This window comes from Columba livia, chromosome 1, assembly GCF_036013475.1.
Source record: "Columba livia isolate bColLiv1 breed racing homer chromosome 1, bColLiv1.pat.W.v2, whole genome shotgun sequence".
Taxonomy (NCBI): domain Eukaryota; kingdom Metazoa; phylum Chordata; class Aves; order Columbiformes; family Columbidae; genus Columba; species Columba livia.
Genome location: NC_088602.1, coordinates 47,452,344 through 47,477,100, shown reverse-complemented (window position 1 = coordinate 47,477,100; position 24,757 = coordinate 47,452,344). Strand labels below are relative to the sequence as shown.

Below are 24,757 nucleotides of genomic sequence, written 5' to 3'. Positions count from 1 at the left end.
CCCCCATTTATTGTTCTGAGTTGGGATAACTGGTACTTCTAATTGCAAACTTCACAGGGATATAATCACATTGAGTCTAATAAGAAGACGAAAATAGAATTTTTAAGTGTATTTTTATTGTTGTTTACTACTTCACCTGAAAATAATACAGGAATTTTGCTTCCTTCCTTTGCACAAATGTCCCGTATACTGTTCCTACAACAGAAAAGGAAAATGAACGTAGGGAAATGGATTAATTAATTCCAGACTAGGACTAATAGGCACTGAAAGCTTGACCTATTCTGTAAGTGATGAGCTTTTGTGCTTCAAATAGGAAATAAGTAATCATTCACAAAAAATGTTAGGCTTGCATAGCTTTACTCAGAGGAAGAGAGGAAAAAAAAAAAGAGAAAATTAATACGGTCAGTGAAAAAATCTTGCAGGGTTATTTGTTAAAAGTAGAGGAATATGCCACAGGGAATGATAGATCTGAGTGCAGTCCAGCCTTATGTCAAACATTTGCCTCACTCGTAAGAAGAAAGTTGCTTGATTTTTCATTTGTGGCATTTACCTTCCACTGAGGTCAAAATCCTTTTGCTGCCAAGTTTCCCACCGGAAGCCTAGAGAATGATTTACCTTTCTTTATTAACAAACTATCATTTCCTGTTCTGAGCATGTCTCTCCAAGTTTAGAGGTCTTAATGTTGAATTTTTTTTATACATTTCTTAAGCTGGCATTTAAGAAATAGTTGTAAGTATTTTTAAGCTGACGCTTAGAAAAATCTCACAGCCTTTTCTGAACCCTCTCCAACAAAAACAAGTTATAACCAATAAATTAGGAACTCACTAAAAGTTGAAAACCAGAGCACTGAGTAAACGTTACATCTTTTTGCCCCTTAATTTTAACCTATGATCTGGTGTTTGGGCTATTTTACATAGGTCTGTAGTACTCAAAAATCTTACTCTCTGTGTTTGTGTGTATTGGTTATCAATCAAGTGAAATTAAAAAGTACAAGTCCTGACTAGTTTGCAAAATGAAACTAGGTGATACATGGGCCTTGGTTTTTTTGTTTGTTTGTTAGTTTTGGGGTTTTGTTTGTTTGTTTTTACCTTACCTCTCAGGTGAAAAATGTAAGCTGGTTTTCTTTCTGCACCAGCTGGTTGGATACTTCGGTATACAAAGAGGAGCTGTATGTATTTAGCCTTCTGAGTGGAATTTGCCAGGAGGAAGGTGGCTTATATTGCATGAGTAATTTGTCTGTATTTAAAGTGCATCAGTATATTTTGACCAAGTGTTGGGGCATATAGGTGAGATCGTACTTGGGTGCTGATAAACAGAGATTTTTATTTTTTATCTAGAAATGTTGTTCTTGAAGAGGTTGGTAACCATCATATGTTTCCATTCAGTGAATATGATTCTTTAATTAGATTAGGTGCTTATGCCTAAACTGTCCTGGGTTGCTGACTGAAAACAAACGTGGGAATAATCAAATAATCCATTTACTTGGGGAATCTTTGACTTTTAGGCTATATTTTTTTAGAAACCCCAAACCCCACTGATTTCAGTGGACAGTAAATCCAGCCTTTTCAGTGTATTGATAAACTTGACAATGCTGAAGGTAAGCCCTGGCTTTCCAGTGATTGATGTTTCAGTCAAGGAAAGTATAAGCAAATGCTTTGGCTACCTAGATGACAGGTTCTAAGGGAAAAGGAAAACTGTTTTCTTGTTGATAGTGAAATTTGAACTTGGTCTTAACATCAAACACTGGTAGTCACCTTCCACTTGGTTCTTAATGAGGATAAATAGTGGATCCCCCCCTACCCTGGGTATGCCCACTGCCAGTGAAATGGGTTGCACGTATGACACTTGGGGACGAGGAAGTTTGGTGGGGGTGGCATTGGGCACCACCAATGGGGATAAGTGGCGCTGGGGTCAGAGCTTCAGGTAGTGTGAGTTAGTATGTGCACCGGGGACTTTTAAAAGTTGGCACGTGTGTGTTGGTTAACATCCTAATATTGCGCTTAGTTAGATAAGGTTTACTATTCTAAATAAAAGCAAAATCTTGCCTCAAACAGATTAGATTGCTGTAGTAAGAATTAAGAAGGCTTTTCAAGTGGATTGAGATAATGTTATTAAAGCGTGCCTACTTTGTCCTTTGAGATAGGAAAGTGGAGGTACAAGCAAAGAAAACTTTCCATACACAGGTTTTGAAGATAAATGTGAAAGTTGTGCCAGATATACATGTTATAGAAATTTGATTTTAGGCAGCTATTAAACCGTGAGAGAGGGGAAAACCCCTATTATTGCTCCATTTGTTGTGTTGTTGCTTTAGTGTTTTGATCTGTTAACCTATCAATTCTGATGTCACTGTGAGGGTTGCTTGGAGACCTACAGGACTGGACTCACATTTTTCCAAATGATGTGAGCTACAAATAAATATATCAAACTTGATTGTACAGTAACTTAGAAATATCTCTATTAATATCCTCAAGCAAATTTTTTATTTTGCTCTTTAATGGATTGAGGCTTGATTATAATTTCTTTTTTGAGATAGTGATCATAATAAAAAGAAAAAAAAATAGAGAGAGAAAGAAACTTGGATTCAAGTGGAGAGTAAAAAGGTGTAGTACTTTAGATGGAAATAAAATGCATTCTTAAAGGGTTTGAGATCATATTCAGGTGAGTATTTACATATTGAAGCAAGTTTGCAAATCAGTAAAGCCAACATTCCCCAAAGTTAAGTGATGGCGATGATTAACACAATAGCTTTTTTACAGTTTCCTATAAAACTCTTAGCATGTGTGAGGTGGAAGTGACTTGATAGTAGCAAAGTATTGATCATTTATGCACTACGCATGATTTGCCTTTTTTTTCTTTTAATGTACAGTATGACTTGTATTACCTTTTTCTCTTTCAGCAAAAAAAAAAAAAAGAAAATAATTCATTTTTTTGTGATGAGTGAAATCTTAAGGCTTATTCTTAAATGGCAGGGAGAGAATAGAATGCATTTCTGTACTGCAGCAGAACATTCAACTTTTTTTAGGAATTAACTGTTTGGAAAGATGGATTTGAACGGTCTGTCTCATCTCAGATGTTCCTAGTTGGGTGCAGGTACAACATGTAATAGTGATTTGATTTGCTCAGACTAATTTCTCAATCAGTCACTGAAGCAGAGACCCAGAAAGAAGTTGGCTGAATATGAGAGCACGCTTGAATGAGTAGTGCCTGTATGAATAGTACTGGATAGATTTCTCACTGAAAAAGTCAGCAATGTATTGGCTCATCTTAAATAAATCAGTTGCAGATCAGGGTTGTAGGTAGACTACAGTGTGACAAAGCACAACAAATCCTTACCAGTGAAAATACTATTTTTTTTTTCCCCCTGTCTACACATTCTGATTTTCAACTGGAAATTCAGAAATAAAAATTGATTTGTCATCACAATCAGGACAATTTGGCATGGAAATTATGTGCATATAAATAATACTTTTTCTTTCAAAAATACTGTCTGTTTCAAGACCCCCTATGTGATAGTCTTATTTATTTCCTTCCACATTTATTCTTTCTGCTCCCTCTCCTTCCCTTTGACCTTTCCTAGCCATAATACATAAGGGTTTACTGTCACTTACTAAGACAAAATGTGAGAGAGGAGGATGAAACATACTTTTCTCATTAATATTCTGTCTCTGAAAGTTTAAGACAAGGAGGAAAACATTATTACTTTGCCATACTTAAATCCTGCATTTTAGAGAGACATAAAGCATTTTTCTATTCATGTGACATTAAAATCCACAGTTGTGGAAAACATCTTATTTTCATGTCTTTAGTGTGATTTTTATTACTCGAGAACTCTGTATGTGTCTTTAAAGAGTTCCCCCTTGTCTTAACCTATTGGCGCTGTGTTTCAGATGAGGGAGGCAGAAGTCTTACTATGATAAAAGCATAATCTGCTGTTCCTCTATCACAGGGTTTGTTATTTTTGGGCATGAGTAGCAACTATTTCAATTGGAACAGGGTGGGAGTTTGGTGTTTTCAATCTTGGGAAAAGGCAACAGACATTGTACTATATATATATGCTGTAGGAAACTTTCTTTTTCTCCTCGGACTCGAATCCTTCTTGCTCATTAGAGAAGCTTATGGCTAAAATGTTCCAAGTTTTAAACTAAAATGAATTGGTTCCCATTTCAGTAGAACTTACCAATAATCAGAAGCTGTGACAATGTAGTCTACTATTATATAGGATTATTTATGGCTATTTTAATACTTTGGAGTTTAAGTTACATTTGAAAACAATCTTGCCAAGGGAGATAATCTGTTTTAAAAATATAAGAAACTGTATAATCAGAGTAGCTCTGCCTTCCTGAAAGCCTACTGTATAATTACAAAACCACTCGGTGCACCTGAGATCTTTTACAAGGGGAGACACTTGATGCAAATCAGATGTCGCAGACACAAGTTTAACTTGCAGAGTCTGAGCCCGTACATAAGGGTGTATCTGGAGGAAAAAAACACCTTATGGACATAGAGAGCACCTTGAAAAAAATGTGGGTTTTTCAATTTTATTTTTTCACCTTAATTTTATTTTCATCAAGAAGCAGTGTATATGACCCAATCATAAATCATGTGGTTGTCAATATGATTACTAAAAAAAGAATATATTGATGCTCTTTCAGAGTGTCTCAAAAAACACACCGAAGTGAAAAATGTCTAAATGATCATCCAAACTTAACATCATCTTCTTCAGAAATGAAGTCAAACACCAGAGCTATAGCATTATATGTTTCAAAATTAGTTGCACTGTAAGTAAAATGCATTGATTGGTTATACTTAAAACTGTTACTTTAATTAGAGACAGACAGTTCCACCTGAGGTCTAAAAATCAATTCAGATCTTTGTCAGCTTCCGCTGTAATGCAGGTTTTATCAGTTATTGATTTTTTTGGAGGCATTGATGTTATTTCTTGTTACCATATAAGACACGTGTAAAAGTTGGTGTACCACAAACACTTGCAAATACACAAAGTGAACCAAGTTATTTTTCCATCTCAGTTCTCTCGCATAAACTATTGCAAAAAGAAGAAAAATTTCATATTGTTTTGTTTGCTTTGGGTCATTTTGTTTAATTATTGTAGACAGAATGATAATTTACTGTAGTGTTAGTTTTCTGATTTTATTTTTTTCCTGATGTATTTGGCACTATGATGTATATAAGTGAGCAGTTAAGGGACCAACGATGCACTTTGTGAACTTACCCAGCTGCAGCTGCACTGAATAGTAGAGAAAAGCAGGAGTGTGAACGCTTTCTTGCAGACCTCGTTGAATGCAATGTACCTTTTAGCAGTAGGTTCACTGTCTTCTGCTGCTCTGCAGATAGAGATTATACAGTTGTTTATAATGTGTATATATATATATATTTAATAGCTCAGTGACTTTGTTGTTGTTGGAGAAACACTGTGTTCATACTTTAAAACCAGTGCAGGGGGATCCCATAATACTGCAGCTACATGTGAAGGCTATCTAACCACACACTGCCTACTATTCTAAATACTGGTTTTGGGGAGGAAGGCATTCCTCAGACCCCTTCGTATCAAGTGGAAGAAAAAAACTGTGTAAGTTATTCTGAAAAATGTATGGGCGGGAGAGTAATGGTATAAAAAGTGAACTTCCCATCAGGGCTGTGCCTGAACTGTTCTCTCCTGCAATACCATACAATCACAGTACAAAGTCTGAAAGTGTGCGACAGTGTCCCTGGTCACCTCTGTACTAGTAAATCAGACAGTAGGTGGAAATGTTCCTGGACAATGGATTGCAATTGCCCACGCTAGTGAAGCGTTAAGACTTTCCCTGGTGTGAGTTAAGCAAGTGCCAAAAAGTGCTCTCTCGCCCAAGCTATTCCCCAGCACGGTTCAGGAGCTTAAATGTTCCAGGGCCATTCCCAAAAGTCAGCTTGCCAGCAGCTCCCCTCTTTGAGAGGTTAAAGTAGTTGCCCAGCGTGGACACTGTCCTTTCAGGGCCAGCTGGAATGTGGTGTCCAGGAACATCCTTGGACACATTTGATTTATTTGCAGTCCAAGAGGAAGGAGATCCTTCCCACAAATCTCATGTCAATGGGAATTTGCCCACAGACATCCTCATGAGGGATGATGACACAATCTTATCCTGAAATAGTAACTTAATTGCACAGAAGCGACATATTTCAGTGTTTGTCAAAGGAGTCAGGGAGTTGGCAACATAGCTTGTTAGAATTTTGCAAAGCTTAGGTGATAGGGGCTCTTGCTTCAGTGCAGAGTAGCTACCTAAACTCTGTTATCGACATGTTGTATCAAACCTGAACCTGTAGGTTTTTTTTTTGTTTGTTTGATTTGAGGAATGGTGTTTTTCTTTCAGCAAAATTATTCCTTAAGTATCTGCTGATAGGTCATAAAACCAGAATTTTCCGTATATTTATCTTTCATTAATGTGCAAGCTTTCATATGTCACACCACTTAATTTTTAAGAATGAATTAAGATGGTATATCTTACTTCCGGAAGTTACATACATCTCAAAAGTAACAGTCACAAAAATAGTTTCTCCCATGATAATCACCATAACCACATCTTTCCACAAGATACGGAAAGTGTTCTCTCTTTTTTCCTTTCAGCCCCTTGCTCCCTTAGCCCCCAGGTTGCAGAGTGGGTGGTTTATGGAACCTTGCAATTGCTGAACGATTTTGCAGGCTTTCATAGAGAAAAACTGGTGTGTGAAGTATTGTCCTTGAACTTGGCATCTGGGAGAATGGATCTCACTAAAGTATCTTAAGTGTATGCAAAATGTATTTCTATATGCACACAGTCTGAGGGATGTGGCTGAAGAGAAAAAGACCATCACAATCCACTCTTTAAAATCTCTGCTTTAGCAAAATGCAACAATATAAACAATTTTTTTTCCTTTTTTTTTTTTTAAGTTGATAGATTAAGCTAAATTAAATATTAGATGGAGAGATGTCCTGTTCGGTTTATTAATTATGGCCAAGATTTGTGTTGTTTACATTCCACATAGATTTTATCCAAAGAGCTCACTTCAGCTGCAAGATTGGTGGGTGAAATGCCTGGCCTCACTGGAGGTAATGACAAAATTCTCCTTGACCTTCTTGAAATTTTGTATAGACAAGAGGTGAATTCTTGAATATGTCCTGATTGAGCATACACTTGAATGGGTATCCTGGGAAAATCCCAGCTGCCTAGGGAAACTGAAAAAAAAGAAGTTTATAATTACATGAGACACACTTTTGGATCAAGGAATAGCTGTCTTACTTTAGGATTTTTAACCTTCATTCTAATCTGACTTAACTTTCTCTATAACTAAGAGAATTTATTCTTACCGCTGCTCTAGCATATATGCAGTTGCTTCCTTCAGACATCAATCCTTAGGATTTTGCTGAGCAATTCTGTTTTGGGGGTTTATCCCATTAATGGTGCTGCAGATTCCTGTTAGGCTTTTTACTGACAGACTTGTGTCAATACTCTTCTGCCTTTATTTCAGCTTACTGTTATCAAACCTTTTTGTATACTGAAACTGCAACAGTTTGACTGAATTCAATTTAGCTCAGCTGTTGCAAAAAGGTCTAGAGAGGGTATTAATTTGGTTTAGCTGACAATCTGGTTAATCAGCATAGGCTTATTCATACTAGAAGTATCTGGACAATATTTTGTTGCAGTATTACTAAATCAGCTATAAGGAGTACTTGCGGTTAAATGAAAGGATGCTTACAGTAAACTACAGTGAACTATTCTCAGGCAGAAATGTCTATGCACACTAGCATTGCTTTGACGTAAGTTGCCCATTCAGATGGGCAAAATGTTTTTATAGTTACATTTCTGTATTGCACATTGTATCTCCCTTATGTATGTGCATTTCACAATTACATCTTCTTTAGGGGAAATGACGTGTGGAAGGAGACTACTTCCTATTACAATGTTTCACTGTTACTAACACTCTTCTTTCAGCGTATCAGCTTTTCCGGGAACATTCTCCCCTGGTTTCCAAATGAAACCAGAACAGACACTCCTTTCCCCCTGAGAGTGTGCATCTGCAGAGTGAAGTGCATCTACCCTGTGCTCTGTGGTTTGTATACTGAAGTCTCCTCAGTGTGGTGTGTTGGTCCAGTAAACAGAAGAGCTTTTTGCCCACGCAGTACTTCCAGTGAGAAATGAGCAATGAAGATGCTGTTTTTCTTATTGATAATCATACATAATATGGCAACTTTTAAAGGCTTTGTCAGTCCCCGAGCAGCACTGATATAAGCTCTCACACAAATGAACGGAAAGGCAGATTCTCAGCCCTTTGCAATTTATAAACTGCTTTGGAAGAAGACATCATCAGAGGGTGAGTGGTGAAAGGGCAGATGAGTGCACAGAGATGATGTGGTTACATAAACCAAGTATGTGCACATCTTGATGATGCCAAATCTTTTAAATATTCCTTAAATGTATCAGAGCTTTTTAAATGTTGTTTTTTATTATTAGTATTTTTGTTCGTTTGTTTGTTTTCTTTTTTATTTGTTTGTTTGTTTGCTTGTTTTAATCTATGCAGAGAAGCAGAAGAACCCAGTAGATTACTGGTTTGGTTTGGGTTTTTTTTGCATAGGTACAATTGGTTTACCAATTTCCCCCTATGGCTGCAACTATGCTACAAATAAAATCATAGGGTTACAAGCAATTTATATCCTGGTTTTCAGGGGGGGAAAGAATCCTGTCTAAATGCATGAGGGCTGTCATAGCAATGGCCATGAGCAGCTATGGACATGAAATAATTAATGACTGTTGAGTTTTACTGTTGGTTTGTCGTTATTGAGAGATTCAGTCCCACCGTAGCATGGACACTACGTAGGCACAAAGAGAGTTCATTTCTAAATTTAGTGACTTAAATCTGAATTGTCCACATGTGATTTAGACATCTCACATTGACGGCATGAAGGATATTGTTTTTCATCTCTGTTTTTTTTTTTTAATTATTTTCCTGGTGAAGGCAGGCTACAGCATGCATGGCAATGAAAGAACTCCCATCCTTGGTACACATTTCAGAGATGTGCAATAAGACTTACTGAGACAAGGAAACACCAGAGACCAAAAAAAAATGTTGAAGTGAAAGGTTTTTACTGTTTTGATGTTTGCTTCATTGCTGAGGTCGGTATTTTTTTGTTGGCAGTGATGGTGATTTTATTATCATTATTATTATTATTATTATTATTATTATTAGTCTTTCCTAGCAGTCCAGTCTCCTTCAGGTCTCTTAAGGTCTGTCAGTCCTGCAAGCATAAATCATCCCCTTGCCTTAATGAGACAACATGGAATATGAAAATATACTCTTGTAGAAAATCATGTTCCAGCATTGCAAGACAGTGGTTGTTATCACCATGGGGTTTTTGTGGTTTTGTTTGTTTGTTTGTTTGTTTGTTTGTTTGTTTTTAATAATAATTTAACTGTGGCCCAAGTTCTTAAATTCTTAGGTTGAGTAAATCAGCCTGGATCCACTAATGGTATCGATGTTCTGGTGATTTGCAATAGCAGAGTGTCTGACCCAGTAACTTACTACCAAAAAAATGTGTTACATAGTAAAATAAGAATCTAAACTTTTTATCAGCTTTTGTTTCTCACTGTGTCTTTGTTGAACAATAGCTTTCACTGTAAATCGAGACAGTTCAGATTCCTTACTTATAATACTTTAAGAGCAATTATTTATTATGCTCAAGATGCTTGCGCAAAAGGAATGCTTTCAATTCAGTCATTTATCTTTAGGATCCTAGGATCACTTGAGTGTTCCCAGACTTGTTATGAAAAAAGCAGAACTGATCATTTGAATTTACGTGCAACAGTGCTTTACATTGAAGAAAAAATACTTAAAGCATGCTTTGTGTGGCAGTCATTTATGCTTAGCCTGTTTATTACAGAGTGAATAATATTTTTCAAGAATGATTCATCTGGCTTGTTTTAGAGGCTGCCTTAAATTTGGTCATTTCTATAGATGCTGCAATTCATAGTCATTAGTAAGCTAGTGGTCTGATCTAACCTCAGCTACCTGTTGCTGACTGTGAATGGAAGAATTTATTTTTAGTGTGAAACCACAATATGAATATTTTCCACTCCAAAAATATAAAAAACCCTTTAAGTAAAAATTTTACTCTTTTGCTGTGATGTGCTGTGGCTCTGATGTCAGACATACTGAGTTTGTCTTACAGAAAATCCTTTAAAATGCCTGATTCTCTATTGAAGTTGACAAGAATTTCCTCCACTTAACCCCTTCGGTGCCCCCAGGCGTTCAGCTCACATCAAACAAAAGGGAGCTCCTCTAACTCCTAGATGAGGATGGTGTGATGTGATGTTGACAAATCCAAGATGAAAAAAGAATAAAAAAATGATGGAAAAATCTGGACCCTTGAGCAGTCAGGAAGGAGGTTTGTGGGCAGGTTCATGTAGCTGTGACACATGAGAGAACCAGAACCTCTGGAAAGCTGTGACTTTACAACCACAGAAGCATTACAACTGCCTTGCTGTTACGGAAGCCTGCATTTTGACGTGATGTGTTTTTTGTTTCTTTATTGGGTTGGTCTGTTTGGGATTCAGAGGTAGAAAGGTCTGTAATTTAGCAAAGTGTCAGCTCTGCTCAAAGTGTCAGCTCTGCTTAGTAAGTGTCAATGGATTAATCATGGTAGAAAGCCATCTACAGGCCTTGAGCACTTGAATTCTGTAGATAATTACTGAGAGGCACTTTATGAGTCTCATGCTATACAGAACCTCTTGGCTAGTCTCCTCAGTTAAGTAAGGTGGAGTTATGAAAGCTGTTATTCAGTGTGAGGAAGGATGGACCAACACACCCATCACAGACTATTTTGTGAAAGAATAAGAATCTGAGGCCCATATAATGCCATTGACCTATACACAAACTTCTTTTTTTTTTTTTCCATAAAACATTGAATTGCATTACAGATAAGATAAAACAACAGTACTTAATATCCAGGTGCTTTTATACTTACATTTGGTTTATAATTTTGCAGCCAAGCCTAATCTATAACACAGTTAAAAGCAAGGAGATCAGATGGAAAATAAGAATATAAGGCAGTTTGAAAACAGCAGAGTTTCTAGCTCATACCCATAGCTCAGTTCATTTTAAGGACAAGGACTGGCTCCTAAGCTTTGACTGAGAGCCTGGTTTCCACAGAATATTAAGTCTTCCAGATAATTGATGGGCTTTGGTCACTGTTCACCACCGAGCTTTTACCATTCCAGTCAGAGAGGCTACTGACCTTCCCTGCTTTAGGTTGTCGCCACATTTCCACAGCTTTAAAAAGTTTTAAAAATAATTTGTGGATTTCTTTGATCGAGGAAAGTGAGTTCCTCCTTCATATTTATGATGCCTCAGAAGTTCATATTTTGTCCCCTTTCTTAATGAGCCAAAACAAAGAAGACATAGGTGGTTTAATCCTGTTAGCTTAATTAATTTATCTTAGGTGAAGAAGGCTGTTGTCTTTGTGCCCTCACTAATATGGAAAAAAAAAAAAAAGTGTATGTTTTTTACTGCTTGCTCACACATGATCGTTAGCATAACGTAAAATGTTAATGTGGTCAAAGCTGCTGGAATTTCAGCACATGTGGTTTGGTCATTTGTGCTACCAAGAAAATGTTTACCATCTCTACCAATACATGTTATAAGCTACAGTCGTGCTCTTAGAACTGTGATTTTATTATCTGATAAGTAGAAAATGTTTATTTTAAAAACAAGCAAATAAGTACAATTCCCCAAATAATTTTCTTAGAATAGATAAGACCTGAACTTCTGGTTAACACCTCTGAAGATGTTACTAACCATCTTGCATTTCACATCCATGCCTTATAAAGCAAGAGACCTTGCTTTTATAAATCCAAACTTTTCTTCTCCTCCTGAGCAGCTACAAGGGCTTTTTCCAGGTACTCACCACTTCATTGCCCAAGTAGCTTCTGTTTGATTTTTGACCTAGAAAAAAGAAGGGACAGGGAAAGCATTTCAGGAGAACCCCCCATCTGGCTGCAGAAAGGAAGAAGGTGCAGTAGCACAACTCACTGCACCTCACTAGAGAACGTGATGCATGAACATCCTGTTGGTAAGTAATGTAACCTTATCACAGGACTGTAAATATTTTTGGTAATTGCACTTTTTTGATTCATACTTTTTAGTGTGATTGTGAAAGAGCCATCTCTGCTTTCAGATCTTCATTGTCCTGCACAGAAGGGAATCTTGACCATGATTAAGCCCCAGATTCAACTTCCCCCAATTTACAGAGACTGTAACAGGTTTTTTTAGGGATTATACATTTGTAAGGACTACAATAGACAGGTATTGTCTATTTTCCTGCTATCCAAAGACTAGAAATGGAAGTACAGAGGAAGAGAAGGAGTGTGGAGAGGGGGTGATGAAGCTGGCGAGGGGCCTGGAGCACAAGTCTTATGAGGAGCAGTTGAGGGAACTGAGACTGTTTAGCCTGGGGAAAAGGAGGCTGAGGGGAGACCTTATTGTTGTCTGCAACTACCTAAAAGGAGGTTGTAGCATGGATGGTGTTGTTCTCTTCTCCCAAGTAGCAAGTGATAGGACAAGAGGAAATGACCTCAAGTTGCGCCAGGGAATGTTTAGATTGGATATTAGGAAAAATGTGTCCACGGAAAGTGTTGTCAGGCATTGGAACAGCATTCCCAGGGAAGTGGTGGAGTCACCACCCCTGGAGGTGTTTAAAATGTGTTTAGATGAGGTTCTTAGGGTCATGGTTTTGTGCTAGAGTTAGGTTAAATTGTGGTTGGACTCAATGATCCTGAGAGTCTCTTCCAGCTGAAATGATTCTACGATTCTATTCTATGATTCTACAACATCTAGTAAGGGAAGAACCTGCTGATAGGTTTAAGAACCTCTTAGGAGACTTTCAAGAAGTGACAGCCAAGCTGAGATGCACCCATAAGCAGGAGTTGGTTGAGAAGATGCATAAGGCAATACCCAGGGACAAATGACCTTCACAACCAGACACAACCCCATCAACACCCGTAATGATAACCAGTTTCAAGAGCCCAACTGCAGCCTGCTTCTGGACTGGCTTAACCTCTTTCGTTTTTGTAAACTTGGTGTTAAAAAGTGAGACATGCACATTGTGTGTATCTGTGAAATGTCTGCTTTATAGACAAGAGATCCTTGAACAGAGATTAAAACAAATGGCTGGGGAGGGGGCAGTGTTCTGTCTAATATCCCAGTAGAAAAGTGGTACCTGTGGGAGGGGGAGGAAAGGAATGGACTGCAGACAGTGGCCATGTCTGCATGTTTTCCCTAAATAGCATCTCTGTTGTCACCATCAGAAACTGCATCCTGGGCTGTATGCACTACTTTTCCGAGGCCATGGGACGTCCCTATGTTCTTGAGTCATTTTGGAGACACAGAAATTCATACCAAGTCTGAACTGTGCTGGGTTTACCTCAAGTAGGTGTAGGGGAATTACAGGGACTGCCTGTGTGTCACTCAGCTGCAGTTTACTACAGCCTATCCAGGCTCAGATAGCTGGCCGTCCTTGTCCATTATCTTCATCTGGATTCTACTGGAAAACTTGTGTAGAAATAATGAAAAAGTACTCATGGAGTTGGGCTGGATCTATGATTATTTTTTTTTTTTCCATTGTGAATGGACCTAGCAGACATTGGGCAAAGATGAAAATTCTTCTGCTAAATATGTTGATAAAGTAATTCTCTACAGTGGTGTAAGGGAAGATTTTTCACTAAAATTCAGTCTTTCAAACGGTTAAGTCAATAAGACACTGCAACCAGTGTTCCTCAGAAAGCCTAACAACGTGAACACAGCTATTTAGCTATAGCTTGTGGATGATTCTGCAAGGTTAGCAAGTTGGCTAGGTGACAGTAAGCATCAGCTCTGGGACATCCAGAAAAGATATTAAACTCTGATACATCAATATTTAACGAACAGAAAAGTCCTTCTTTGCAGCTTTGCTGAATGGAGAAAAACACATCCCATTGGTCACAGTTTAAATATGAAAACCTGTTTAGTGGGGTGATATTGTTGAAGTTTATAAGTAAAATGTTGGAAAATATTTCAGCACAGTCCTAGTGCTTTAAAGGCTAAACTTCTGCACATTAGCTTCCCTGGGCAGAAAAGTGGTGATGTGATGTGAGGCAAAGTTAATGTGCAGACATAGCAGGAGAGAAAATTAGGGTTTCCCAAGGTCAGGTTTTGTTCAGGTCAGAATCACGTGTGTGTAAAGGGAACACTGAGACCCAGGATGGGCTTTGATTTGATCACCTAGTGCCTTTCTATCTGTAAGACTGGCTCTAATCCCACTCTTCATCTTCAGCAATAGTATTTTAGTGAGTAAATTCATAGTCCTCAGAGTTATTAGATCATTGGCTGAACTGACAAAAAATAGAATTATTATAGACCAATTTTTTTCCTCCAAAACCTCAATTAGAAAATCACACTACATTTCAGATGATTTTTTTTTTTTTTTTCTGAAGTGAGACCTTTTTGAAATATTAGATACTTGATAAAGGAATTGTAAATGTAAAATGTGGATATCCTCTCCTTTCCATTGCCTTGCTCTACTTTGCTTTCTCTTCATTAAAAGTAGTTTTAAAGAAGTCTGGGCACAATGGAGCCCTGGATGAATGAAGATCATCTCAATTCAGATGTCCACAGCTTATGCATCTATTTCTATACTCACCACTCTTGGGCTCCCATGCATTTTAGTGTATGTAGATGAATATTCTTTGGCTGTGTCTGTGTGGCCAGCTGTTACAGAGCAAAGAGTGGAGGATGGGGCTGGGTTTGTTGGGATCTGTTACAATTCTGTGTATTCACATTGCTTCTTCACTGGCAATGACGTTGATGCCCGTTGCTGATTCACAGCGCATCCCTGTCCTATGTAGAAGAGTAATTGCTGAGTGACTCTGCATCCATTTTGCTAGTGGGACACTGCAAATGGCACCTCATGGTACAATGTCCCCCTTGGCTCCATTCGGAGCAAAAGTGCTTCAAGCGCACCAGCTGTGTAAATCAGAAGACTCTAAATATAGATTAAAGACAAATTTGCATTAAGAAAATACCCTTCCAGTGCACAGAATAACTAGTGTAGGTGCACCTGTAGAGTACAAGCTGTATGGCCTATTTAATCTAGTTTTTATTCGTCTGCACTAGTATGAACTGAATTGATTAAGAAGCAAGTGTAAGTGACTAGCCCAGATGGAGACATCTACACTTAATTTAAAAATGATTAAAAAATTAATCTGATACTGTACTTTTTTTTACATTAAGAATTTTTCTCCACATTCAGATACACAAGGTGTCGTATTTAAGCTATTTTACTAACTCTTAACCTGTATATTATTTGTATAAGTAAGCCCTGCCTTTTATTTAGGCCTTTTATCTATTTGATATATTATATAATTTCACAACCAAATCTAAGTAACATTTTAAAATTCATATCTTTTTTTAACAAAAATGGAACGATGGCTTTTCTTAAATTCTGTATTAATTTAGAAATAATTAATTCAGGGCAAGCTTCTGTTTTAAATGTGGATATCTATACATGAAAGAGTTGTCTAAGCTTCTATTTCAGTCAATGAGAGTTCTAGTCAGTTGTTCACACTTGAATGCTTTGTGCCATTTGGGTTGTCCAAGTGTATCTGTGATATTTGCATGAGTCTGGCGTGATCAGCATGAGTGGCAGGTGGACTCCAGGTGCTGCACTAAACACCTGTAGACACAGAGCTGGGCAGTCGGAGGATCAACAGAGTCAGGAGATTCAGTGTCCCTCTCAAATCATCCTAAAGCAAATCTCTGAGTTTGACTAAATGAATAGCACTCTAAACTCCTTTGACCGGATTGACTTGGTCTCCACTGACTTTGCTTAGACACCTACATTTTTTGCTTCCTGAATTTAAATGTCAGAATCTTGAATAGAATCCTACCCCTCCTTGCTGAATTACTGTATCCTGTTCTTACTTGGTTAACCACTACATAATCATTTCAAGTGACTATGTGGCATACTAATTCAGAAATAGAAAGTGCATTCCTTATTTTACTCAATTTAATAGCACTCCCATTTTTTAAACTGTTACAAGTTTAACCAGCTTATGGTTCTGATAATTATGACAGCTTTCCATGGTCTTTTATTAATTATATTTAGTGTCATATACTAAATATACATGAAAACTACACATCCCATTTCTCCTCACTGTTGTATCTCTGGGGCTGAACAGTCCTGTTATTGCCAAAAATAATTCCCCTAGCACAGCTTTCATGGAGCATAGCACAGAGGTTCAGTAGAAAGTTGTTTCATGGCTTATAAAATACACTGTCCAATAACAGTGTCAGTGAAAATTTTCCAGGCATGTAGAAAAAGGCAGGACTGTACAGAATTACTTAAGATCATTTAGTGCAATCATCTACAGTAAGAAGGACTAAATGTACTGCAACCATTCCTTGCAGATATTTGCCTAATCTGTTCCTAAACAATCTTAATGAAGGATTTCCTGCTGAGTGTCTGTTCCAATATTTTACCTACTATATACAGGAAGATTGTTACTGCCTCCCTCCACAGGCTTCTGATTCTTGGAAAAAAGAAAAAAAATATCTTTCAATCAGTTGCGCATACATTTCATGGTGATTACATCTAGAACATCCTGTGGAAGTGCTTATGTCTGCATTGACCATAGTGGAATACCATGACCTCGTCTCACCGCAAAAATGTAAGACCAGTCACCTTTGGTCAGACAGAAGATCCATGTCACCCTTTATCCTATTCCTTACAGAAGGGGGTGATATATAAAAACATGCTAGTTGGTACAAATCCTACCCTGGGAACACTCTCCCATAATTGAGCAGCTTTCCACACAGAAACTTCCTGCACCCTACCTAGTGTTTTAATGGCCTTTAATAACCTTTCTGTTAATTTCTAAAGCCTGCTCTCTAAGCCATGCTAAAATTATTGTCCGCAGTATACTACAGCAAGAAATTGCACCGCTAGTCTATAAATCTAGTTTTTAGCTGGCCAAAGAAGGTAAGATTAATTTAACCTTATACACTTTCAAATTTATTATTCTAGATGTATTTCAGTATCTTTATGAGGATTGAAGGTACGCTGACTCATCTATACTTTGATCTATAATTCCTTGATTGTGTTGCAGCACTTAATCTGTACTATGAATCTCTCAGCAGGGATTATTAGCTCAGGTGCAGCATAAAGCAAGTTCATCTAACTGGGTATGTATGTTTCTAGGGTCTCTGCAACAAACTGGTTTTGGTGAACATTTATTATGCTGCTGTTGCTGCTAATGCTTTTGCCAATTTGCAAAAAAAAAAAAGAAATATATATATTATCTGACTGGTTTCCTTGTCTTTTTGCAGTTCAAATTCCTGCAAGAATTTTAAAGAATGATGCAGGATACAAGAATCACGGCAGTGTCATCTTTTTGTCGTAAGGCAAATGAATGAGTAGCACCAGAGTTATGCTTTTAGAGTTTTTTCTCATGGAAAGGGAGACCTACCTCAATATTGGGGCATGATAGATTCAGATTTTTAGACAATATTTGGTGAAATATTCAAGTCTCTCTGTATCTTATTCCATTTTACATCTTTGCAGTTTTGTTTTTCATCTAGTACTGTTTGAAGCTTCTTGTGCTCTCTCACAATGTATGAGTTTTCCCTTTTTCTTTGTCAGTTATTATTTTCAGTGTTACAGCAACAGTCACCCCAAATCCATAAATATCAGAATTACATCCTGCTCAGGAAGGGGCAGATAGGACCGTCATTAAATATAATGTGAAACATAAACCCAAGATGTACGCAGGGGCGCAAAATGCAGATGAGGTTAGATGTATGGTGGAAACTGACTGGTTAGACCATGTTTATAACTCCTTTGCACAGTGGCAAAAAGCAAGGAGGATAAACCAGTTTATCTGGTCTATTGATTTCTTGTTGCTCTGAATCCTGATACTTGGATTTTTTTGGCTTGAATCTTTACACTGCAAAAAGGGTGAAACTGATGCTTAGGGCCATCTCCCTGAGGGTAATATATGAATCAGGTATGCAAGTTGCTGGCAGAGGATTTTCTAAGGTAAGTCTGCAAAACATGCAGCTACAGGTCTCCCTTTAGGAAGGGTTTCAAACCCACCTCTCTCATTTTACATGTTAAATGTGGCCTAGAGGAACATCCACCCACACCAAATGGAAAAGCCAAATTTCCTTCCAGTTCCAAAAACATTATAGACATCTGCCAAATGACATTTCTAATTCTTCCCGTAAAAAATGGAAAGCTAAACAGAAGCATCACCCTTCCAATAAAATCCATTCCAAACTCTTCCTGATTTATTCCAGATCCGCTGTGCTTTGGTGAGGCTGTTAAATAATACCCACTTTTGTTCTTACAGGGCTTACCTCAGAATGTATTTTATATGGGTGTTCCTTCAGAGACTTTTAAAAATGCTCTAGAAATCATAAAAAGGCAAAGTTTGACTTCTGATACATGTGTTCAGTTCCTATTGACTTCGGTGGGGAATTTCAATGCCGGAATAGACCACAGTGTTGGAAACATTTATTTAGGCGTGCTAAGGAAAATGAGTAGTTCTGAATAAATGTTAATATTTCCATCAACCACAACAAAATTTAAGAACCCTAGTTCATTTTTTTTTTTTAATACAAGAAAGAGACAAATCACTAAAATGTGTTTAAGAAATCAAAGGAATGGTGAAATGAAGAAAGCCACAAAAAAATCTTGTCGGGAGGGTTTTTAAAGACTAATTAATAAAAAAAATCATGCAATAGATATATCATCTCTAAGATGGAAATAAAGGATAAAGCTTTAACTCATTTTTTACTGAAGTGTGATTGTTGAAAAGCATCCAAATTCATGTTACCATAAACAAAATAGGTCTTAAGATTTTATCCTTTACATTCTAAGGCTGTTGAAAGGGCTGTTTTCAGCTGTTGTGCCTCTATTTGTTCTGGAAGGTTTTTGCAGCCTGACTACTTGGGAAAGCACAAGAAGACCCAGGATCCTCTGGCTATGCCCTGACCTGGTCAGACAGAGCCAGCTCCTGTCCTAAGTCAGGTAATTGCTCTCAGGTTGCTCAACCCTGCTTGTTACCTCAAAACACAAGTGCCAAGTGAATGTGTCTTATAAATGACTTTGGATCAGAGCTGGCTCATGTCTGGCCATTTTGAAGAACAGACAAACAAGCTCGCATCTGTCTGTACCTGTCCCTGTAGATATACCCTAAAGCTGCTAAATAGCTGATTTTTTTTTTTTTTTTATGTCACAGTAAACAATGAATATGGAATGTCAAGCATCATCATGGAACTAAAAAATCCTCAACAAAGAGAACAGGTAAAACAATGCAAATAAAATGAGATTTTTTTCCTCCCACACCCATAAACTGTCATGCAAGTGCAATAGCTGGAATTGACGTAAACTCTTTTTGAAAAGCTAATTTAGTAGTGTGCAGTCACCTTTTATTTTGTTCATTATTCTCCTATTTTAATATGTTTCTTTTTCTTTTAAGATTAAATTGCATCTTGATATTTCCAAAGTGTGAGCAAGAAATACTGGCTATTGGCACAGAAACTACAAGGGAGCCTGTGAAATTTTCAATTTTCTTTCATAAAATTAAAGGTCCTGGTAAACTTTGCATAAGATTCCATACTTTGAAGTCCTAAGTGTTCCATGAATGTGTCTCTTAGCAAAATTTTCCTGAAGTATATTTGTTATTAAATTCAGTAATGTAGCAAAGTAAAAATGGCCATTGCAGTGTATGAAAAAACATTAATTTCTTCAGTAATAAAAAAGAATACCACAGGTAAAAACAGAAGATAGATGTATAATCCTCACTAGGCATTTAGAGCAGCGCTGTCTAATATTATTATCTTTTTATCATAAATATTTGAGGGTTCATTATGTACTTTTAGTTTTGCATTTTGGTTCTTCCTTTTCCACGTTTAACAGACGTCTTTTCTTGATTCTACTGGCATAATTGCCGTTAAAGTACTGATGTAGTCCTATGCCAAATATTGCAGTCCCTGGTCTGTGGATCCATCCTACATGGCCTGCTATAAAGCTGCCGTTGTGCTGTTTTACCTGTGGTTTTGTGCTTTCTGTGAGTGAATACAGAGGACTGATGACCACATCATGTTTGGCAATACCATAGCAGTAATATACATGGGAGAGAGATTTATGGAACTCTTCCAAAGGTCTTTCCCAGGTTTTCCGAGGAGCTCTAATAACATGAGAGGTAAAAGAAAATATGGACCAAAGCTTTTGTATCTAATTTGGGTCCCTATCCAAACTCACATTCAGATGGATCAGAGGACTGGCTTAAAGAACTGGTGGTCCCCAGTGTGATCAAAGAGCCATTCCATTTTACACTGACAGCAGGATACCATATTCACAAATAATACGTTTTAAATAAGTCTTTTAAAGCACTAACTCTCCCCACGATTTGAACATAAAATGGAACTTTGTTCTAGCAGGAGACAAACAGGTGGCAGCCAAGTCCAGAGGTGCAGCTGAATCTGAGAAGATGAGACTTAATTTCCCAAAAGCTTTGCATAAATAAAGGACAAATAGCTTTAAACATAGCAGCACTTTACACCTAAAATATCATCTATGTCAGTAGGAAACAGCAATATGTCCCCAAAAGTAGACCAGAACACGAAGTAGCTACAGAGCTTTGTGAGTGGGTATAAATATAGAAGATCTGATGAGCCATCTCAAACTTTTCTCCAGCTGCTTTGATGACATCATTGGTTTCACTATCTACAGTGGCACCATTGTCACATTAAACAATGACAGTTCTAAAACCATCCTCTCTGCTTTCCTGACAGATATTCATATGCTGTAGAAGGGAAAAAAAATCTTCTTCTTGTCATCAGAATTTTTCTTTCTTTTCTTTTTTTTTTTCCCTCCCACATAATTCCCTTTTGTCCTTCAGGTCTTAATTGCAATTCATTATTATTTTTGTGAAGAGCAGCCTCATGAAGGCAAAGAGTTAAAGACGTCACTTTAAATGACAAAAGCTGAACACTTTACCCCACTTTCAGTCTCTCATCTATTCATCCTTTTCATTGTGAACTTCGCTATTTCAGCTTTCTAAGCTCTTCAACTACCTGCCCCTAATTTGTATTCCTGGGAAGAGGCCTAGGCTGGTTATTTTGCATTTGTGTGCTAATGGTGATGAGTTTGCTTCTAAGAGGAGAACAGGGAGGGGAGGGCAGGAACCTCCAAAAGGGTTTAAGTGGGAGTGGGGGTGAAGGTGCAGGAAGGGTTGTTTGGGGGAGAGTCATGCTGAATTTTAACCCTGAATGCTTTCTTATACAATTTAGCACAAAGCCCTCCTGATTATATGGAAAATGACACCCTGTGAAAACTTGCCTGTTCATATACACCTTTTAAGCAAATAGTCAAGTGTCTGGAAAGCCTGGGAGACAGTTGGGTCATCTTTTTATTAATACATTAAAACATGACATACATTTTCCAAAGCTTTTTGCTGCCTTTTTTTTTTTTTTTTAATATGGCCCTAAAAATTATGTAACTTATTCAAAGTATGTAGAGTATCCTAAAATATGCTTATTAGGGGAAACAGTCTGTATATGTAAATGACAGCAGTGCAACCCAGCTCTGCTTTGTTTGATAAAACCATTTGCTTTCACAAGGTTAATTTTGCCTGTGTGTTTAGATGCCATGTGAGATAAAATACCTTTCATTAGATTAAATAGGCAAACAGAGGCTTTTTGACTTATTGACTAGTATTTCAAAGCTGAGCATTTCTTATGCTAATCATTTTTATAACTAATTTAACAGACGTAAAAGAATGTCATTATGAATAATTAGAGATGTTAGTAATTTAGTTTGTAATTAACCAGGGATGTGGCAGACCATTACAGATGGGAATACTCATTAGCCATGAGAGGCACTGGGTGTTTTACTGCTTGTTATAGGTTCTGCCTATACTTAAAAATGGTTTGGTTGTTTGCACTTTTTAATATGGAGCACTTTCATGCTGCAGGGTATATCAGCTCCTTGTACTTTGTCGCATGGTAAACGAGACAACTACACAAAGCACCTGGTGCAGCAAGCCATGTAGGCACTCATTTTCCATTTCACGAACTACTGTGTGACAGCATTTCTCATCCCAACTCCACGCCCCAGAGGTGAATTCGCAAAAGGGGCATTTTTCTTTTGCAGGTGTAAGTGGCTTGTAATACAATTAAGCACGTAAGTGTTTGATCTTCGAATCTGTGCCCATGATTCATTTTGTGAAAAAAAAAATGAAAGGCACCCTAACTGCTGATGTCTACCTACTTGCTGAGCTTATGACATACTTTGCAGAATGGTACTGCAGTCCTATACGTCATCTATTTGCTCTGTGTAGGCTTCCACTAGTGACTGCACAGCAACCTCTGGGGTATGAAAAAGGCTGTTCCTTTAGAGTCTAACATCCCTGAGTGAAGTTCCATGCACCACTGTTGTTTCTGCTCTTATTATGTTTTGCTTTCTCTGGCTACAATTTCCAAAATTATTATTTATTATAAATGTTCAAATTCTGTTTCAGTAAGTCCTGATGAAAATGTAACTGTCTAAAGACAGACTTTCTTCCCCTCCATTTGAAAACAAACAAACAAAGAAACACCACCTTACAATTCCTCAGATACTGAAAGTCCTCTGGAATCAGTAAGGTCAACTTGTTTTGGAAAAGAAACTGAGCATTGATTACAGTAATCATAGTTAAGTCATTTTGCAATATTAGCATATTAGCAATACAGACAGGCCATTAAGCTCTCCAAGAAGGGCATCCTGCCCCATGATTTATTAGTCTATACAAAGCAAGAGAGTGACAATTTTATAAGCTATGGCAGCAAATAAACCTGAAGGAGAAGAGCTTCCTCACAGATCTGATATTGGGGTTATATGGAAATGTGCACCCTAGTAATGGCAGTCTTTGTCTTTAGAACAAAGTCAGGCACAGTTTTTCAAGAGTGACCCAGTTAAGCTGCCGTAAGCTCTGTTTAGTCTGAATATGCACAACAGACCTCCACCTGCCATTTAATGTAGTTTAACTAGATTAGTTTAAACTGTCCCTTTAGTTAACCAGTGCAACTTTCTCCTGTAGAGAGAAACAAAAGTGGTTTCAAGTCAGATCATTCATTGTTTCTGTGCAAAACTGTTTGCGATTCCTCTTACTTGAGAACAAGTGTGTCCCGTTTCTATTCCTGGGTTAGAGTCTGCACCAAAAGTATCAGAAGGTGTAAATTTAAATGAACTGCTATTTCAATTCAAGTGTTCACATGGGGAAGAAGATGGAGATTCCTGATATGCTTATTAGCCTTCTTATGTATATTGTATTGCCAGTTAAACTTTGCCTAAGATACAATTCAACATACTTAGTCAGATTAGAAAATATTTTTTCTTTTCATAGCAGAGATTAGAGCACTAACCACAGCTATGGAAAACCAGTGTTCAGTGCCTGCTCTACTATAGATATCATAATACAAATGACCTTGGGCAAGTCACTTAGCATATATTTGCACTGCAATCAGACAACCTAACCTTAAAGTTCAGCATTCCTGAACTTTTTAGCAGCACCAGCAGACCACTGTCAACCCCCACTGTTTTCAAAGGCCACTGTGGCCCCCTATAAACATTTTAATAAAAAGCACCATTGTAACAACTTTGTTTTATATGGTTCAGCAAACCACTTACTATAAATTGGGAACTGCAGAAGGGAATCACTCCAATGGCATGGCTTCAATGTGGGTTAAATGGTGAGGGTCCCAGGCAGATTTGTGCATCCTGAGCTGCTTTGTTTGCGCTTCCGCGAGTGCCCGAATGAGTCTGGCTACCACCAGCTCTCCCGTGCCTGTCCTTGCTGCTGCCGCCACACTTCCCAGCCATAGTGTAAACCGTGCCTCAGCTCCTCACCTGCAAAAGTATTTGTCTACCTCACAGGTGCAATCTGAACATAAACATACCAAAAGACTGCAAGGAATGCAGACGTCACAGGGTTAATGAGAGCATTTAATATATAGTTTAAAATGCACTGAATACTTATCTTTTCAACTTCCCTTAGGACCTTGTGGGAAGTCCTGGTGGGTATGGCTAGAGGAATGAGCAAACTACTGAAATGAAGGTGGGAGGTTATATAACTGTCAAAAATTATCTCAGTTCTGTTGGTTTAACCAATGTCTGACTCATCTGACCTCTCTCTAGCCTGACTACAGTGGAGATTTAAAAAAAAAATAAATAAATAAAAAAGACACCAGACCATTTTAAAAGAACACAAGGTGCTAAAAGAAAGGGGGTTGCGCTATAATGAGCGGCTGATGACCAACAACCACCTTTCCAGATGCCAGAATTCTCTAGTTTGTTCAGTTTTTCCCTCAGAATTAATGTGATGTACCTGAACATGTGGAATCTTCAAACTTGAGGCTGAAATCTCCTTAAAGTGATGAACACTTCTGGCTGAAGTGATTGGGGAAGGCACCTGCATGTCACTTCCAGAGGGTATCAAATAAGGAACAACATAAACAAATTTCTTACAAATACCAGATTTTGAGCAATCAGAGTACAGACTGGCTGTGCCATTCTTTGATCTAAATAAATTTCTTTACCCTTAGTTGCAATTTCTTTTCCATGTGACAAGCAATAATGTGATACTTCTTTAGGCAAACTTTATATGAATTTAGATAAAAAGTAACTGGGATGCATATCACATCCTTTTAGGTTACTACT

At 37.6% G+C, this 24,757-nt stretch overlaps 1 long non-coding RNA gene across 1 annotated transcript; it reads right to left on the bottom strand.

The window, feature by feature from the left end:
• Positions 1–129: 129 nt before the first annotated feature.
• Positions 130–23,926, bottom strand: LOC135579032 (uncharacterized). Its single transcript, XR_010471291.1, has 3 exons — positions 23,729–23,926; positions 5,231–5,342; positions 130–195 (listed from the first exon to the last, which is right to left on the bottom strand). It is a non-coding gene; the product is annotated as an uncharacterized LOC135579032 (long non-coding RNA).
• Between the last annotated feature and the right edge of the window lie 831 nt (positions 23,927–24,757).